A 20,024-nucleotide genomic window follows, 5' to 3' on the forward strand; every position below is an offset into this window, starting at 1 on the left:
TTTTTGTGGCTACTCTTAAATAGGTTCAGACAGTTTGCTTTCTCAATTAGCTATACATTTTTATAATGAATGGTTGTTGGATTTCATCAAATGTTTTTCCTACATTTATCAAGGTTACCATATTTTTATTCACTTCAAACTTCAAAATGGTGAATTACAATAATATCGTTTCTAATGTTTAACTCATTTTGCATTTTGAAAAACATCTAATTTGGTCATAATTTATTATATTTTGTTAATATATCACCAGATTCCACTGGCTAACATTTTCATTTAGCATTTTCATTCATTCGTCTATGTCCATGAGTGAAACTGCCACATAATTTCCCTTTCTTATATATCCTTGTCTGGTTTTAGCACCAAGTTTTTAGTCACCTCATGAGACCAACTGACAAAATATTCTCTCTTTTTTATTATCTGAAAGTTTAGAATTACCTGCTCCTCAGATTATTAGTAGAACTCACCTCTAAAATTATTGGGGCTGATGTTTTCTTTGCAGGAAGATTTTAAATAATGGGTTAAATTCCTTTACTAGTTATAGGATCATTTAGACTTTTTAAACTCTTCTTGAGTCAGTTTTGATACATTTTTTTCTCTAAAAATTCATACATCTTATCTAGTTTATCCTAATCTGATGGTATATAGGTCTACAAAATATCATCTTATCTTTTTAGTAAATGCATAATCTGTGGTTATATTTCCCTTTTCATTCCATTTTTTCTTTTTTTTTTTGGCAGAGCATAATTAATTTTATTTCATGTACTTTCTCAACACTAAGACAATAGCATTTTAAATCTAGCAGAGAGATGGTTTAGTGTTTTCATGAAAATAATTCAAATGTGTAAATTACTGTTTTATAGCCACACACTTTGCAAATGTCACTATCACATTTGTAGCCCTATGGATTCCAGGGTTTGAGTGTAATCAGCCTTTTGTTTTGTTTTGTTTTTTTTCCACACACACACACTGTATTTTATTTTTACAAGAGATAAATAAACTGACACCAAGCATTGTAAATGGATGACCACAACAAAAGCAACAATGATTGCAATTACCAAACACAAAACACATTCATACTATGTCATAATATTGACATAATATCGTTCTCTCTGTTTTCCATTCATCATTTCTGTCATAAGTTTGTCAATGTTATTAAGTCTTTTTAAAGATAAACCCATTGTTGGGCTTCTCTGGTGGCACAGTGGTTAAGAATCCACCTGTCAGTGCAGGTGACACAGGTTCGAGCCCTGGTCCGGGAAGATCCCACATGCTGTGGAGCAACTAAGCCCGTGCGCCACAACTACTGAGCCTGCACTCTAGAGCCCGCGAGCCACAACTACTGAGCCCGTGTGCTACAACTACTGAAGCCCGCGTGCTACAACTACTGAAGCCCGCGCGCCTAGAGCCTATGCTCTGCAACAAGAGAAGCCACCGCAATGAGAAGCCCGCGCACCGCAACAAAAAGTAGCCCCTGCTCACTGCAACTAGAGAAAGCCCATGCACAGCAATGAAGGCCCAATGCAGCCAAAAATAAATAAATAAATTTAAAATAAATAAATAAAGATACACCCCTTTGTCTCCTGCACTGGCTGGAACACATTTGTCCACTGTGGTTTCCTCAGCACCTAGAATCATGCCTAGAGCACTCTAAGTATTCACTAAGTATTTGTTAAATTTAAAAACTGCACGGAAAAAGCATAAGAGAATGTGGCTAAAGACCAAGTTTAACTAAGTGCCATAGCAGAAAACAATAACTACAAATGCATGGATCTTTCTTTCAAGAAGAAAAAGTAAATAACAGCTTAAAAGTTAGTATGTTCTCTGTTTGCACCAATCTTCAGTATTTGCCTAATTCTGCTCCCCTAGATGGAAATATAGATCTTTCAAGATTTAAAACTCACAACCTAGTTCTAGTGGTTTTCATGAAAGCAGGCTTGTTTTACACAACACGTTTTAGGCTCTGGTGTTAGAAACATAGAAATCATGAGTTTGCTAGTTCTTCTTCACTACCATAGACATTAGTCAACAAGTGATCTTTAACATGTAGTACTGATCCATCACTATTGCTCATTTTCTAAACTGATGTTGCTGATGTGCTGGAAATAAAGGGGCCTCATAAATGCAAAGACACAGAGGAAATGTTGAAAGGACAATGAACTTGGTACGCATTGCTCAATGGAGTCCTTCAGATACTGGGCTGTCAAACACGGAAGTGCAGGCCACTCTTTCCATTCTCAGGAAAAACTCTCTGGTGATCAGCAATTCCAACCCCTGCATCTCTGTTCCTAAACCAAACTGAATCAGAACGGACGAGAAGATAAATCACAGTTTCCTGAACTTACCCTTCTACACCTTTATAATCTATATACTTAATGGTTTTCTGTTGCAATCTGAGCTGAGAGTCAGATTAATTGCATGACTCCATAGCTGTAAACAGCGTAACTTTGAAGATTAGATTGAGTATGCGCTGGCCCAAGCTAGGCTCTGTAAATCCTAACAAAATCCTTATATCAAATTTTTTTTGTTTTTATATTTGACAAATTTCTCCCAAAGTGAAATACTGAGAACTTCAGGTAATTGAATCCTGCAGAGCTGGTGTCGGGACACAAGACTTGAAGCTAAAAGAGGTAGAGACTACTACAATTTAAGGGAATGACAGTGAGGCAGCTGCATTGCGAGCCCCTGGATTGAGGAAAAGGGGCCAGAAGCAGCCCCATCTCTGCTAATAATCTGAGCCTGGCTGAGGACAGTAGTTGAAATCCCCGAAGAGAAGGCCCTGACCTCATGGAACTCAGGTCAAATGCATAAGGCAAGGCAAATGTAGAAGAATATACTTTAGGAGAAAGTATACTGTCTTGAAAATATTTAAAGATTGAGTGTATATTTATGTATAGTAAAAGGGATAATTTTTTTAAATTATAAGTGCTAGAGACAAATGCTCTGTATTTGTCATGATAGATACAGGAGGCCGTTCTGCATATTTATAGTACAACTGTAAGCCAGTGCCTGGAATACAATAGGTGTTCAATTAATATTTTTAGAAGGGTAAGCCATGTAAAGAGCACTGCCCTGGAGTCTGGAGACCTGGATTCTAATCCTGACCCTGGCATTAACTAGCTTTGTCACTTCAAGAAAGTCACTTAGCTTCTTTAGTCACAAGGTTTTCCTCTATAAAGCAGACTATAAATTGAATGGTCATAAGATAACTTCCTATTTGAAGCATCTATGTCTCCATTAGGGCTACAAGAAGACCAGGTCCCCACACCCAGTAAGAACACACTCTCAAGGAATCACTGAGCAGAATCACAAAGGCAGGGAAGTGAATGGGGTAGTCAGTGAAAGGCAGCTAGTCTGGTGTGGCTGGAGAACTGGGCTGTAGAAAGAAGATACAGGTGATGAGCATGAAGGAAGTGGATGGAGCTAGGTCTGAGAATAATCACTTAAAGTGGGAGGGGTAAAGAGCTGCAGCTGAAGATGAGCCCAAAGGATTCCAGCTCACCTGTTAAGCCAATGAAGTCTATAATATTGTGAACAGTGATGTCATCTTGTATGTTTAAAGGGCAGGGGGGTTCAATCCTTGCTGCACATACTGATATATTTTTTAATAGAAGTGCCTGGGTCCCCCCCCTAGAGACTCTGACTCAGTAAAACTGGGAGCGGGGGGGAGGCCCTGACATCAGAATTATTTTTTTAATCTCTGTAGCAGTTCAGGTGCGTGATGAAAATCACGTGAGCGACGCTTTACAGTTCACATACCTTTCAACGTGATCCTTCCATCCTCACAGCCAGCTTAGAAAGGGAGGAGAGACAGTAGAAGTATCACCATTTCACACGTGTGAAGATTGATCTCAAAGAAACACCTCTATCCAAATGACAAGTAGCAGAATTGAGACTCTAAGCTGATTTCCTGAGCCCAGGTCCAGTGCTTTTTCACTGTAGCTCAGCCGCCTAAAATGAAAACAGGTGTAAGTGAGTAAGAATTTATGCCTCCATCCAAGAAAATATTAGAATCAAGAAGCATGACTTGAGGGTAGCAAAGGGTAAATTTAGGCCCAATGAAAAAGCAGTTCTTTGAATGTAGTTAATGCATACATGGACTTACTAACCCGAAGACATGGCAGATGATCATCAAGGGTTGGAAGGAGATTTAAACACATTTATAGGTGAAGGATACACTCTCAACTTTTTGAGAGCAACACTCTTTTCTCGTGCATTTGTCAGAGTCCAAAGGCCAGACTGGTTGTATTATGTTACTGACAGCCTACAAATTATAGTCAGAAATCCTCAGAGTTTATAGTCTTATCTGCCTCACACTTCTACTGAAAAATTAATTATCTGTGCCCTCAAAAGGAACAGCACAGATAAGTGCAATTCTCACAAATCAGCTACCAAAAATGAGGATGTGGTGAGATGATCCCATTACCGCAGAAGGCCTGGGGCCCCTGGGTGACATCAGGCAAGCTAGTTATTACGTGATTAACATAGGGAAGGAAACTCACAGTTATCAGATGCCTGCGGGGGGGAAGCCCTGTGTAAGACATTGCACATGCCATCACATTTTGTGCTCACAGGAATCCCAGAAGGGTAGTAGTATCATTAGCTCTTTTTCACAGGTGAGGATAGTCAGGCTTAGAGAGGTTCAACAATACACTTAAGGTTACAGAGCTCCACACAGCACAACTAAGCCAGAGCTATCTCCAAAGCTGGTGGTCGTTCCACTATACTGTTTCTCACAGCCTACCCAAGTATAGAAAGAAAACTGATGCAACATAGTAAGCAACTACATGAAAAGACTTGGCCACTATTAGATGGCTCTGTCTTCAGGGAGGGCATCTCAGTGGCTGCGGAGCTGCGTGGCTCACATCATGGGCAGCAGAACTCACAGCAGCGGCAGGAAGACAGGGCTCCTGACCTGCAAAGTCAGGGGGCATCTGATCCTTACACTCCCATGTAGAACGTTCCTCCAGAGCTGGGATTGTTTCCCCTGCGTGGGGAGTCCTGATGCTACATAGCAGATATGGCATTTCCAAAGCATGGCAGGCTAACCGTCAAAAAGATAGTAAGAATGTTGGCAGCTACATGGCTGTTAAACAATCAAAACTTCACTGCCTAGTACAAAAGCCAGAGCTCATAGAAGCTGCTGCCTTAAATTCTGTGGGGTGCTAAGTTCTAAGGAAACACGTAGCATTACACATACCATCCTTAAATACAACCCAAAGTGAGAGATGCATAGTTCAGAGGACTGAGTGCCAAACCTTTAACACTGAGAAACTACCCATGAAACATACAGCTCAATTAGTACATTTAATCCAGATGGAGCACCCCAAACACAGTAGGCCCGTAATGCATCAACTCACACGGAAACCACCATCATCCCTAGCTTACACTGCTGAAATGTGCGTACGGTACCTCCGCCATAAGCTTCTCTGCTACAAACACCTCTGCCGCAAACACTTTTGCCGCAAGTGTTTTCCCTGTGTAACTTAATTGGCCGTAAGGCATGGCTGCCGTAAAGGATAAAAGAACTGGTTGACAGTTTGGTTTCATTTCTTCATTGACGCAGTACTCCCATTTTTATATTGCATTAATCCGAAAAACGCTGAGGGTCTCAAAGGCACAGGATTGAACGCATAAGTCCCACAGAATTTTGGACTGTCTGTCCAAAAGTGACATTATGCCCAGAACAAACAACAGTGTAGAGGCTTTTCACAACACAATTCAAAGCTCAGTTACAAATATACATCCTAGTATTTGGAAGCTGTTACCTGTTTTTTTTCAAAGTGATTCAGTTATATATATACAGACACAGACACACACACATACGTACACTTTATATTCTAATACATATATTCTTTTTCACATTCTTTTCCATGATAGGTTATTACAAGATATTGAATATAGCTCCCTGTGATACACAGTAGGTCCTTGCTGTTTACCTGTTTTATATATGGTAGTGTGTATATGTTAATCCCAAGATCCTAATGTATTGTCCCCCCACCCATCCCCTTTGGTAACCATAAGTTTGTTTTCTATGTCTGTGAGTCTATTTCTGTTTTGTAAATAAGTTCATTTGTATCATTTTTTGAGATTCCACAGGTAAATGATATCATATGGTATGTGTCTTTATGTGACTCACTTTACTTAATATGATAATCTCTAGGTCCATCCATGTTGCTGCAAAGGGCATTATTTCATTCTTTTCATGGCTGAGTAGTATAGTATATACAGTATACCACATCTTCTTTCTCCATTTATCTGTTGATGGACATTTAGGTTGCTTCCATGTCTTGGCTATTGTAAACCATGCTGCTTTGAACATTGGAGTACATGTGTCTTTTCGAATTACGGTTTTCTCCAGATACACGTGCAGGAGTGGAATGCAGGATCATACTCTATTTTTAGTTTTTTAAGGAAACTCCATACTGTTTTCCATAGGGACTGCACCAATTTACATTCCCACCAAGAGTGTAGGAGGATTCCTTTTTCTCCACACCCTCTCCAGCATTTATTATTTGTAGACTTTTTAATGATGGCCATTCTGACTGGTGTGAGGTGATACCTTGTTGTAGTTTTGATTTGCATTTCTCTAACAATTAGTGATATTGAGCGTCTTTTCACATGCCTGTTGGCCATCTGCATGTCTTCTTTGGAGCTGTTACCTCTCTTAATGAAGGAGGAAATTTTAGTGAAAAAGAAAAACTGTGCAAAGTGAGAGAGTAGCATGGACAAATATACACTACCAAATGTAAAATAGAGAGTGGGAAGCAGCTGCATAGCACAGGGAGATCAGCTCGGTGCTTTGTGACCACCTAGAAAGGTGGGATAGGGAGGCTGGCAGGGAGACGCAAGAGGGAGGGGATATGGGGATATATGTGTATGTATAGCTGATTCACTTTGTTATAAAGCAGAAACTAACACACCATTGTAAAGCAATTATACTCCAATAAAGATGTAAAAAATAAATAAATAAATAATAAAATAAAGACTAGTGGAAAAAGAAAAAAATGAAAAAAAAAGAAAATGTGTGATGCCAAACAAAGAGATGAATTAACAAGCAAAAAAATGTATAAAATACTATGAATGAAAAACTTTGAAGACAAGTATTTAGGTACAATCCATAAAATAGAATCAGTTATTTGTGCAGTATTGCCATGAATCTATGCACATTTTAAATGTATTCAAATAATTTGTATTTTGCAATAATGTCTTTTTAATTTTTTTTTTTTTTTTTTGCGGTATGCGGGCCTCTCACTGTTGTGGCCTCTCCCGTTGCGGAGCACAGGCTCCAGACACGCAGGCTCAGCGGCCATGGCTCACGGGCCCAGCCGCTCCACAGCATGTGGGATCTTCCCGGACCGGAGCACGAACCCGTGTCCCCTGCATCAGCAGGCGGACTCTCAACCACTGCGCCATCAGGGAAGCCCTGTCTTTTTAATTTTGTAATTCATTTTTCATGTTTCATTATGTCTGTTTCCATGCCCCTCTTTTATTTTTTGCTATTTTATCTTATATGGCAAAATTGCCTTATGGCCAATTAGTTATGCAGCAAGTATGTTTAGGCAAAAATGCTTGAGGCAAAGATGTTTATTGCAAAGAGGCTTTCGACGAAAACACCTAGAACTGTTGAAACGGCCTTTTTCCTGCTATCCCTGCATTCCTCACCATGTTTCAACCCACTTCCCACCAGCAGCCAGACCCTCTTCTTGAAACACATAGATCCGATTTTGTTGTGCCTCTGCTCAAAACCTTTCCATTGTTCTTAGTATAAAGTTACTTAATTCATGACCATAGCCAGCCAACCTCCTCAGCCTGATCATACCCACTCTCCCTCATACCCACCAAGCTCTATTTTGTCCTTTTTTTAGTTTCCTAACCACACTTCCCTGCCTCAGGACTTTATCACATGCCTTGTCCTGGTCTGAATCATGACCTTTCTCCCCACTCCCAGCCCATCACCTTAACCAGGCTAATTTCATTCCTCATATTTCTGCCTAAATGTCACATTTTCAGAATATCCAAATTAGGTGTCTCCTCTTATACTTTTCTCATAGCACCCTACTGTTCTGCTTTCAGGACAATCACAGTTTGAACGTAGCAATTAAGTATTTAAGTCTTTGTTAAAGTCTGTTTTTCCTACTAGAATGTAAGCTCCAGGAGAGCACAGGAAAATGACTCATTCATTTCTCTGTTCCTAAGTGCCTTCTACATTAAGTTGTTTATTCAATATTTGTTGAACAAATGAAAGAATGAATGAACATGGGTACTCTTTCCCTGAAACACTCTGTTCTCTAATAATCTAGGGATAATCCAAAACAGGTTTCCTTCCAAACTGAGGGCCTGTCCCTGCACATCAAATTATGTCTCCTGGGTCACAGGATGACCCACTGCACCCAAGCAGGTGCTCCCTGCCACTGCCAGTCTGGTGTCATAGCATCTCATCTGCAAGATGGGTCTCATGGCACTAGCCACAGTCTGGGTTATAAGCACAGAACTCATGTCCTCAGCACATGACACGAGACCATAAGAGGCAAATTTCTTGCCTTGCACAAAATTAGTCGTTTAATAAATATTTGTTGCATTGGATTCTGAGTGTTGAACAAGACCTATGAAAAAGCCCCACATTTTATATCTAAAAGCTTAGTTCATGATTTCAAATATTGAAATCCATCATTCACATAGGAGTATGTATATTTGCAAAGCATGCTTCATTTGTTGATCAAGAAAATACCATGAAAAATTTTTAAAAATAAAATAAAATAAAATGCAAAACAGGGACTTCCCTGGTGGCACAGTGGTTAAGAATCTGCCTGACAGTGCAGGAGACACGAGTTTGATCCCTGGTCCTGGAAGATCCCACATGTCGCGGAGCAATTAAGCCCGTGTGCCACAACTACTGAGCCTGTGCTCTAGAGCCCACAAGCTACAACTACTGAGCCCATGTGCCACAACTACTGAAGTCCTCATGCCTAGAGCCCATGCTCTACAACAAGAGAAGCCACCACAATGAGAAGCCCATGCACCGCAACAAAGAGTAGCCCCAGCTCACTGCAAGTAGAGAAAGCCTGCATGCAGCAACAAAGACCCAACGTAGCCATAAATGAATAAATAAATAAATTTATTAAAAAGAAAACAAATGCAGAACAAAAAAAAAGAGAGAGAAAATATCATAATCTTAGTTAGAATCTACTGCTACTCTCCCAAATAAAAAAACAAGACAAAAGAGAATGGCACTCTGAGAGATTTAACCTATTTTTATGGGGCAAAAATTTCTATTTCTATCCCAGGAATCTGGAGCCCCAGAGAAGGCTGTAAGGTGTGAGCAGTGTTGCAAATAGGCTTCTAGCCCACAGCCCTCTGCACTGTTCGTGTACCTAGTGGTAACCATGGCAGAGTCTACAGATATATCATTGCAATGCAACAATGGAGGGACAGCACTGAAATATGAAAACAGCAATTAAGAGCAAGGTTACTAGTTCCTTAGTATACATCATGAAAGTATTTCCCAATCTTGCACTTAATTGTGAGATGCTCAAGCAGTGACATAAAATGACAGGAAAAACTGCAAATAAGTGAAGGACAAGCCCGTAAAGGAGTTAAGGCAGTAATCTAACTGGGCAGATGGTACACAAACACCCCAATCTTCATCCTGTTCTAGCACCCAATGATCTAAAGTGCAGGTAACCGATGAATAAGTTCAGCGATTATGACAATTCCAGGGACAGAATGCAAAAGGCCATTTAAAATATTAAAAGGAAGAAAGACAAAGCCCACACATGCTCATGTGCACTTACACACATGGAGCACAAATAGGCTAGAAAGTTAATAATGCCCAGACCCTGCATATAACCCTCCAGCCCCAATGCCTCCAGGGAACTCAGACCCCCTGGTCCTCCCCACTCGGCAACCATTGCTGAGTGTCCACCACGCCACTCCGGGACCACAGCCAGGAGCTCCCTCTCTTAGTATTCACAGATGCATCATCCTTGTTTAGAACCTGCTGACCTTGCATCTGATGGAGTCAACTGAAACACCCATCAAAATGACAACAATGACAGTACCTTAGTGTTAGACACCAGAAAGGCACTGATTGAAACAGTCCTCTCTAAATAAACAACAAGGATGTACTGTAGAGCACAGAGAACTATATTCAATATCTTGTAATAAGCTATGATGGAAAAGAATCAAAAAAAGAATATAGATATATACAGTATACATACATATGTATACAATACATATATATGACCAAACCCCTTTGCTGTATACATGAAACTAACACAATATTGTAAATCAACTATATTTACATAAAAAATAATAAATAAATAGACAAAAAAGAATTCTGGCACGAAAAGGGAGTATATTCTTCAGCAATATTTACAAATGATTTATAGATTTATTCACATAAGATTTAATTAGGGAATATTTTATGTTGCATTAGCCAAACTACAATTATTTCCATACTTAGTCAAGGACCAAGGTTTAATCCATTTAACAATTAAAAACAAACAAACAAAAAAAAAAACAGCTCTCTCTCTGTCTCTCTCCCTCTCCCTATTGGACACACACATTTAAAGACCTGAAGAGTTTCCATGCTTTTCCTGGAATCATGTGACCAGCTACAATTTGGGGACCTATCAAAGCAAATTCTCATCAAATGCCTTATCTCTGGGTTTGTCTTCCACATAAAATATGAGTCACTCTTAGGACCCAACAATTTAAGTTAAACTTTGTCTGCACTGTGGTTTCCTCCAACAGGACCATGCTTCACAACTTCCATGTCAGTCTAGCTCTCTTCACTAGATTTGGACAGCCCTGGGTCTACTTCAGTGGTCACCTCAGAGCTCTTTCATAGATAAGGAAATAAAAATTGAAAATCAAGAGTGGAAACTGGCATCAACATCCCATTGGATGTTACTAAGAAGTCAGATAATGGGAAAAACTTAGATCTCACTCTTGGATGAGCCGGATTTTATCACTTCTCAGTACAAGTGGTTTCTTGATGCCCAAATTACTGATGGGATTACCTGTCATCCTACCATTGTGGTTTAACAGTTGAGTTTTAAAGTTTCTTTAATCTTAAAGATATCCTTTTAAAAATGCAGTTTGTCTTAGGAGAGACCACACCTTACAGCTCCATTAGATTATATAATTCAATATTTAAGATCTGGAAAGATCTGATACTGAGATAAGTAAATCAAGAAACAATCGTGTTTACTTCCCATTTTTTTTTTTTTTTTCCTAATTGTGGTCAAAATTATGCCACCGTACTTTGTGAGGCCTTGGGTGGATTACCTAACTGCACGGAGTTCAACTTGGCCCGCTTTCAAAAACGGAGATTTCAATCTTTTTCCAATGTCACGCTATCATAAAAACTGTTCATTGTATGCATATACATTTCAGAAAGTATAAAACATGATATCTACCTTAATCTTTGAAAGTCATATAGCATACGGAGCATGGTGAACATCTAAGTACCATAAAAAAATAAAGTGAAAGGCAGTGATTACATTTACAGCAGAAGGGATGAGTATGACTTGGAGAAGAAAATGTCTTTCATATAGAATTTTAATTAAATATCTCAATTTTACAAGTAATAAATGAATATATTCGTATAAGCATAAGACATGTGAAGTGATGCAGCACAGTTCACCCACTTAGAGTTGACAGTCTTGAGGTCAAATTTCAGCACCAATCTGCTGGCCATGTGACCTTGGGCAAGTTTGTTTATTCTGTAGCTGAGGTTCTTTTTTTTTTTTTAACATCTTTATTGGAGTATAATTGCTTTACAATGGTGTGTTAGTTTCTGCTTTACAACAAAATGAATCAGTTATATATATACATATGTTCCCGTATCTCTTCCCTCTTGCATCTCCCTCCCTCCCACCCCTCCAGGCGGTCACGAGATGATCTCCCTGTTGTAGCTGAGGTTCTTTACCTGTCAAACGGGGGCGAAATTAGCTTTTGGCAAGTCATAGGCGCTCCAGAAGCAGTAGTAAATGTGTTGATTTTCTGAAAGTGGCTGGGAGGTAACTCCAGGAGAGAGGAAAGCAAACAACCTCAAATACAGCCACACGATGGATTCATTCCTTTACCCATCCCTTATTCAATCACTCACCAAGCATTTATTAAAATAAGACCTACAATGTGATAGGAATCATGCTACAGGTTGAGCGTTCATCTTTAAGTGATGAATGTACACAGATACTAGCAGTGCAATGAGTTAAACTGAAGTGCCAGAAAAGAGGGAGTGGATGAAGCTACTTCTCAGAAGAGGGGGCATGAGAGTAGAACTGTGAATGTAAGAGAGGAGTTGGCCAGGAGGCCACAGAGATGAATTACGTTCCAAAGATAGGAATGGCCAGTGGCTGTGGAAAGAGCCTGGAGAAGGGCACGGTCTTATTCATGTTGGTAAGGTCTGGACTGAGTGCATTATCTGAAGGATGATGCGTGCTCGGTAAGGTGTGTGACTGAGGAAGGGGAGAAAACTGTTCTAGGTGTGAGGGTAAGGTAAAGGATTCAGGAAGAACTGAAACAGCTGAGATAAATATGATGAGATGAGAAGAATGAGATGGACCAGTGCTCACTGATGGACGGCAGTGGAGTGGAGGGGGCACTAGTCATGGAATCAAGATGCCGTCTCCATGGTCCTCATTTAGCCATGAGCTGCGTGCATGGCCTTGAGCAAGCCACCTCAATATCTCTTGATTCCAATTTACTCAGCTCTGAAATCAGGGAACTGAATCCATGCTATGAACTGTCTCAACTCTCTCCCCTTCCACTTGGGATTTGGGAAGCTCCCACCCACCACCTCTAGTTTTTTGTTCCCTTACATAGCAGAAAGTAGGAGCCTAAGGGAAGCAGAACCACATGATAGGAAGGAAGAAGAAAACTTTTCCAGGCTCATAAAGGAAAATTCTAGAGCTTTAGGATGAAATTAAAGGGCTTTAGGATGATAAAGTGGTTTGAGCTGCCATTTTAATAAGCTTAATGAATTGGCCACTCCAAAAAAAGAAAAAATAAAATCTGCAAAGTTAAATATTTTTATTGCCTGAAACAGAAATTGAAAAAATATTGTGGGAATGTGAGGGGTGAAAGGAGACACTTCTGGGAAAAGGGTCTTTCACCAATGACACATACCCTCTCCCCACCATGGAGGTTACCTCTTTAACCTCTTCATAAAGTTTACCTTACCGTGTGAAGAGTATTATTTACAGGGTAGATTTCTAAACCCATTATCCTGTAGCATATGCCGAAAATTATAAACTGTTAGCCTGATCAGGCTATGTAATTTAATGAATTATAATTTAAAGACAGTTTCATATTATTGTCACAATTCCCTGAGTCTACATCCTCTGACTTACTTGTCTTTAATGGCAGTGCTGGCCTGGTATATAGCAGGTACTCAGGAGGTGTTCCTTAAATGGATGACCTGGCAGAGGAAAAGCCAAGCCCTGCCTGGGTGTCTTGGAGACCTTTGGTCTCTTCCCTTGAGCTGGGAGTGCCATGAAGATCCAGAGATCTCAACGTAAGCAATTCTGCATAAGCACATGCAACCTGTATCTTGTTGTAGATGTGGAATCAGACCGATTCCAAAGTCGCTGGGGGGAAACCAGAGATTCCAAGCAAAGGATGAAGTCCCAGGCTGCTGAGCTGAGCCTACTGTTATGATGATTAGGGCAGTGAGGTTCCTCAGCTGTGGGGAATAGCAAGCCTTCCGAAATATCTAATATCAAAGCCATATGCCTTTAAGGTGAACAGCCATGGACACAGTCTCCTTTGGGGGGGAAAACAAAAAAAATCCTATTGAAACTAAAGCTTTAGCAGATTTCCAGACACACTCAGCAATGAACAAATTATTGCTGGGTCAGCCCTCCAGGCAGAGGTCTTGACTTCCCTCCCAAGATACCCTCTTCCCAGATGAAATAAAATTATTTTTAAAATGTCTATGTTCCCTGTTGATGCAGGGAGACATTTTAAACAGACTTTAGACAACCTGCATTGTTACAGGGATAAAAAGTTGGCCATCTCTGCAGGCAAGGCAGTAAGAAATACTAACTTCAGGAGGCAGAATGTGTGCTTTCTCCCCTTGCTTTCAACTTCAAGAGTATGAACAAACAAAGGGGTTATTCCGATCTTTGGTCTGCGGAGATTAACAGGGGAAACCAGGCGTGATACTACTTTCCTATAAGAAATGCAGAAGATTGTCAGAAAATTCTTTTTAATTTCTTATGTTGACCACAGTTCCAGTAGCATAATAGGCCTCCAATAGAAATTGCTGATAAAAAAGAAATTTAAAGAAATTCATTAGTTTTCATGACTTTGTGTGGCAGGGTCCATCTAAGGCAATGGTTAAATTATCTCATGCTTACAGCTCATCCTTCACTTTATCAAGTCATTTCCCCACAGAATTCTTTCTATCACCTGAGCTACTTTCTGATGAATGAGGTTAAGGCTGGGAGAAAAAGTTCAAGACCCTGTATCAATCCAGAGGCGGAGTAGGGAGTTCTATTAAGAACTTAAACCACAAGTTCACTTTCCTTGGCAGTGCGCATAGTTCCAAAAGCACTGGCTCATCACACCAGCTGTGTCCACCATGTTCCTACATATTGATCCATGTTACTGCAGCCCTCAGGAGTGGGAGCCCTAACAAACAGGGACAGGGACAGGGACTCAAAGAACCTATGAGGGCTTCCCTGGTGGCACAGTGGTTGAGAGTCCACCTGCCGATGCAGGGGACACGGGTTCATGCCCTGCTCCGGGAAGCTCCCACATGCCGCGGAGCGGCTGGGCGCATGAGCCATGGCCACTGAGCCTGCGCGTCCGGAGCCTGTGCTCTGCAACGGGAGAGGCCACAACAGTGAGAGGCCCGCGTACTTCAAAAAAAAAAACCCTATGAGTTCTTCTGGGTCTAAGGACCTCAGAGAAGAAAATATTCAAAATCAACACAGCAATTAACATGCCAACCATTATAATATCTTCTTAACACCTCCTAGGGCTGAGTTGGAGAATATCAACATTGGGATTGGAAAAGAAACTGGATGGCTAATTTTAAGAACAATTTGAGCCCCTTTACTTTATAAGCTTTCCTCAAAGTGAAAAAGAAATATTTTAAGTAGGTATTTTTCCAGTCCACTAAATTTTCTAACACAAAATTCACTGCCCTTTTTAAGTCTCCCAGTAGACTTTTTAATTCTTAACAGCAAGGATACTGTCCTCAACTTTTGGTTTTAGGTATGTCTTGAGGACTAATATAGTTAGTGCCTCCTAAATTCTTCTGAGTACTGTAATTTCTCTAAAAATTAACTATGCTACCTTTAAACAAAGCAAAATTCTTCCTTAATTTATGCATTTATTCCGTAAATGTTTACTTGGCACGTGCAGTGTGCAAGTCACTGAGCCAGACAGTATGCAGGATATAAGGATAAGACATAGTCTACTGTAAAAATTAGGATGGAGTACCTCTATCATCATCCATCCTGGGAAAACAGAAACCATTTTTACTTCAAATAAAATGAATTTCATATATGGGAATAGGTTACGCAGGTGATAGAAGAACCAGAAGCCCATCAGGAGATGGTGAAGCAATCCGGAAATAAACAGTAGCAGGTACCACCACCATCCCTAAGCAGGAAAAACAAGGAGGTTGTGTTCCCAGAGCCCAAGGGCAAGGACCATCCATCAAAATCTGGAAATATCAGGTGGGAATTGGAGCCTCAAAGGAAATGCAGCTCTCCTGGAGACATCTCCAAAGGCACGGGGGTGGGGAGAAGACCCTAGTTTCCATACCAGTATCACCTAATATGAAACCCACCCATTACGAAACCACCCGGTATGAAGCCAGTTGACCCAGGAGTGTGGGCTGCACAGCGCACAGGTTCAGCCCCTGTGATGAAGGGCAGAGCAGGAAAGGGCAAAGAATGGATCTGAGAGCAAGCAGACCATACATATCAAGCTTTGACACCTGTGTAATAGCAAATACAAATTAGAAATATCACAGGAAAAGTAAAATAACTGTTCAATAATTGCCTTAACAAAGCTACAAACAAAAATTCATGAAAATTTAGAGAAAATAGATATCAATTTAATTTAGAATTGCTGATGCTTTATGAAAGAGGCAGCACTTTGGGAAATTTAGGGGAAATGGGTAGAATTTTGAAAACTAGAGGAGGTATAGAAAGAACTCTACTTTGCAAAAGCCTAAAAGGCATGTAAATATTCTGTAATCATCTACTGGGATCATGTTAAAGATGGGCAAAAATGGCAAGCTAAGGAATGTGAATTTTTCCTGATAGATGAAAAGGAGTCAATGAAGATTTAGGGGCAGAGCTGTGTTAGGGATTATTTTTGCAGTGGTATATAAAATCCATTGGACATGGAGATGTCAGGGAAGAGGTAATGAAGTCTGGCAGCAAGGCATGACCATGGGACTGCATGGAACCTTTTCTAATTGGTTGAGTGTCAGCCGGTTGGAGGTATGGGGCAAACAACTGCAACTGTGAGCCCCGTGAGAGCTCAGAAAAGATGTCCAGATTGTGTACGTATTTGGAGGCACCATATGCAAAGTGATATAAGTTTAAAGCCTGAAGATGGATAAAATCACATGGACAGAAAAACAAAAGAGAAATATGTTTCAGAAAAGCCTTGGTTATAGAGCAAGAGGAGCTTAAGAAGACAAAAGGGGTGGTAGGAGAAGAAGGAAGAGACCCAGGAGAGGACTGCATTCAGTGGAAAGAGTCTGAGGATGGAGTGAATGAGCAATTACATAAAATGTAGCAGAAAAATCAAGGAGAATGACTATTGGGAAAGGGTGGTAGGATTTTTCATTCTATGGGAAATTCCAGAAAGTATCCAGAACTGAATTTGCAATCCAAAGATTTGGGCTCATGGCATGCATAACATAATTTCTCTTTACATCATACTTTCTGCTTATATATTATTCCTGCTTCCTAATAATTTTAGTACATATGGAGTTTGTTGCATCTTCTTTGGCTCTTCTCTCCAACATGATCTTTCGGTTCCTACACCCTCTGCTAAACGCTTTGTGCTCTTGATATTTCCTAAGACAGTGCATTGTCATGTCACAATACCCACCAGAAGTCCAGTCATCTACAGCCGGGGGGGGGGGGGGGTCACAACATATATATTGATATAATTTGGCTTCCTGAGGATTTACTCATTGACATGCATTTAAAAGGGAGTAAGGGCATAACAGCAAAGACTGACCCGGCAAGTCCAGCTAGCATCTTACTTTTGCAGTGAAGCATAGAAAGCATGATTTTGTAATAGGCTTCATTGACATAGTTTCGATTTATTTTTTCCTTGACATTCTACAGAAAGCACTGAAGAAGAGAAAATCCAGATTAGAATGACACCTGTTTATGAACTAGTATGTCGGCCTCTCCACAAATTCATGCATTCTAGAGAAGGTATTATCCACGGTACTAAGTTTAAACCACTTAGACTGTAATTCAAAACTCTACACAGTCTGATAACAGTCTACTTTCTCCAGCATGCAGTCAATAACTCAACAAACATTTATGAAGCTCTTACTCCCTTCCAGGATCGTGCCAATCACTACACTGAGCACCCCCTAGCCAGGCCTTTTCCACTTAAACACTGCAGCCACCACTGCTCTGCTGACCAGGGTCCTCCATCACCAATGCCTCGCCCTTCTCTGCTCAGACTAGAATCCCTCTAGGAGTTGGGCCTTTGCAATCAGACTGCTTTCCTTTTTTTTTTTTTTCTGGTAAACATTTAATTTTATTTTTTTAACATCTTTATTGGAGTATAATTGCATTACAATGGTGTATTAGTTTCTGCTTTATAACAAAGTGAATCAGCTATACATATACATATATCCCCATATCCCTTCCCTCTTGCGTCTCCCTGCCAGCCTCCCTATCCCACCCCTCTAGGTGGTCACACAGCACCGAGCTGATCTCCCTGTGCTATGTGGCTGCTTCCCGCTAGCTATCTATTTTACATTTGGTAGTGTATATATGTCCATGCCACTCTCTCACTTTGTTCCAGCTTCCCCTTCCTCTTCCCCGTGTCCTCAAGTCCATTCTCTACATCTGCGTATTTATTCCTGTCCTGCCCCTAGGATCTTCAGGGAATGTACTCTGAGAAAACCATAATTCAAAAAGAGTCATGGGCTTCCCTGGTGGCGCAGTGGTTGAGAGTCCGCCTGCCGATGCAGGGGACACGGGTTCGTGCCCTGGTCCGGGAAGATCCCACATGCCGCGAAGCGGCTGGGCCCGTGAGCCATGGCCGCTGAGCCTGCGCGTCCGGAGCCTGTGCTCCGCAACGGGAGAGGCCACAACAGTGAAAGGCCCGCGTACCGCAAAAAAAAAAAAAAAAAAAAAAGTCATGTACCACAATGTTTATTGCAGCACTATTTACAGTAGCCAGGACATGGAAGCAACCTAAGTGTCCATCGATAGATGAATGGATAAAGAAGGTGTGGCACATATATACAATGGAATATTACTCAGCCATAAAAGGAAATGAAATTGAGTTATTTGTAGTGAGGTGGATGGACCCAGAGACTGTCATACAGAGTGAAGTCAGAAAGAGAAAAACAAATATCGTATGCTAACACATATATATGGAACCTAAAAAAGAAAAAAAACGATTCTGCTTTCCATTTAAATTCAGCCCCACCACTAACTAGCTGTGTGACCTTGGACAAGTTCCTTAAACACTCTATGCCTCAGTTTTCTCCTCTTTCTTCCTTATAGTGTTATATTTTGATGATTAAACACATGTAAAAAGCACTTATGAGGGTATGTAAAGGTACTTAGAACCTACCAGGAATTTGGTAGGTATTCAATCAATGTTAAAAAGTAGTAGCAGTAGTAGTATTTTAATGCTCAGCTGCAGATGTACCTATGCATAATTCTTTCCATGATCACCTCAGCTCATGGTCCAGACTCACATGCAGTTTTGCATATGTTTTATATCTTTAAATAGATTAAATGCCCCTTAGAGGCAGACTGTTACACATTTTTATATTCCCCCAACACACATAAGCACGTGCACCACAGTGCCTAATGGTAACAGTGATATATAGAATACATATATAATATAGTACATATGTGTATATAAATATAATGTGGATATATATTATATACATATCACTTAGTATACCTACATTTACCTATGTTACCTATATTACTATTACCTAGTATATCTATAAATATATATAATCTATAGATAGATATAAAATGTATGTATATAATACACATTATATACATACATATTATATGTATGCATACATACCTATACACACACACACACACACACACACACACACACACACACCATGTGTGTGGATTAATTTAGTGGAGCCTAAGGAAAATTCTGTGGAAGACGGCAAACTTTCATCCTTTCATCACCAGGGAACATCAAAGTTTGTAGCTAGCAGAATGGGAGGAGGGAGACTACAGAATCTCCTTCTCAGTGAACCTTTCATAATCTCCCTGCTTCTTCCTAGTCTGGGTTAGTTTAGACTCATTCCTGCTAGAGGCTGAGCAATGGATTAAATATTTATAATTCCACCAGTTCACCCCATCATAACACCTCCAGATCATCACGCCTCCAAAACTTGCTTTGTTAAGCACAGCCTAGCTGGGAGCCAGACCACGAGCCTGTATCTCTGAACTTCACCCACAGGCCTGTTGCTGGGACCAGCCAAGGCTGGTCTGTTTCTGGTGAGACAAAGAGCCATCAGCTGATGCTTTGATCGTGCAAAGAAGTGATCACAGCTGCTTCAGAGGTAATCAGCAAAGAATGTCAGGAGGAAATGGCCCAAGGGAATAGAAATGCTTTTGCTGTCTTAGATGGTAGTTTCACAAGCCAGTGGACAAATGACAAGCTGGAAATAGCACACACTGAGTATTAGTGATAGTAACAGGAAATGGCGTTAGTCTGTAAGCTGGACCACACATCTACCACCGCTCGCTTGAGAGGAACCGGTGCCTGAAATAGATAAGTTTCCCGACATGACTAACTTATTGAGTGACTAT

At 40.5% G+C, this 20,024-nt stretch overlaps 1 long non-coding RNA gene across 1 annotated transcript in view; it reads right to left on the reverse strand.

Moving 5' to 3' along the window:
* LOC137227179 (uncharacterized) overlaps positions 1–20,024 on the reverse strand; it is a 245,000-nt gene that overhangs the window by 198,753 nt on the left and 26,223 nt on the right. Inside the window, exon 2 of the long non-coding RNA XR_010944734.1 lies at positions 3,757–3,948. This is a non-coding gene — a long non-coding RNA (uncharacterized lncRNA). The remainder of the gene's footprint in view (positions 1–3,756; positions 3,949–20,024) is intronic.

This window comes from Pseudorca crassidens, chromosome 1, assembly GCF_039906515.1.
Source record: "Pseudorca crassidens isolate mPseCra1 chromosome 1, mPseCra1.hap1, whole genome shotgun sequence".
NCBI classification, from domain to species: domain Eukaryota; kingdom Metazoa; phylum Chordata; class Mammalia; order Artiodactyla; family Delphinidae; genus Pseudorca; species Pseudorca crassidens.